This window comes from Octopus bimaculoides, chromosome 6, assembly GCF_001194135.2.
Source record: "Octopus bimaculoides isolate UCB-OBI-ISO-001 chromosome 6, ASM119413v2, whole genome shotgun sequence".
Lineage (NCBI taxonomy): Eukaryota > Metazoa > Mollusca > Cephalopoda > Octopoda > Octopodidae > Octopus > Octopus bimaculoides.
In genome coordinates, this window is record NC_068986.1 from 76,779,329 (window position 1) to 76,780,248 (window position 920).

Sequence of the window (920 nt, forward strand, 5' to 3'; positions counted from 1 at the left end):
AATTTTGAAATTGAGATTTTTGAAAATTTTTTTCCAGAATCGGATTCTCCATGGTCTGAAACATAGGATTCCGTAAAAAAAAAAAAAAATTTTAAGGGGGGGGGTATACCCAGATTACATATATTCCACCTCCACCGATAGTCTTTTATTACGCTGAACCAATGTAAATTACAGGAAAAATTGATGTGTGTGCAAAACATCATAATGTAGATGTACAGTCTGGCAGGAATAACATTTGCAAGACATGAATAATTTCAGTTTCACTTACTACAATTAACAGGGTCTCTGGATTGGAACTGAATCCATTCCACGACACAAAGTAGATACAAATCTTGCTGGAGAGGCCAATTTCAGCAAACCAGATAAAAACGATATAACAAATGTCATGTGAAACACTGAGCACAAGAATTCAGAGTTGCTAAAAGAAACTTAGCCCAGTAGTCATGATGACTGGGAAAGCAAAACAGTAATTTCCCATTTTCTTGATGAAGCTGACAGAATGAGGCTCTTGAAAATACATTGTTAACAGTTCAACGTCTCCACAGCAACTGACTGAACTTTTAGTTTTTAGGTGCGCTTTAGAATTGTTGTTTGAATTTGCGCAACGCTAACTTAAACTGTTAGCGTCTGTCCCAAACAACTAACTCGTGCTACAGTAAGAAAATAAATTTATCATGTCTTGCTACACTTACCTCATAAAAATTATTTTAAATAAAATTGTACATACATTATGCGACAATGTTGATTACTTCGAGTCGGCGAGTAGAGCGGAAAGAAGCTCACAAAACGTATTCAATTCCTAATTTTTAAGCATACAATTATTCCTATCCAACTACACAAAAGTATTAATAGCAATGCTTACCTCATAAAAATTATTTAAAATAAAATTGTATATTGATGTATTTTAAATTATATATAAT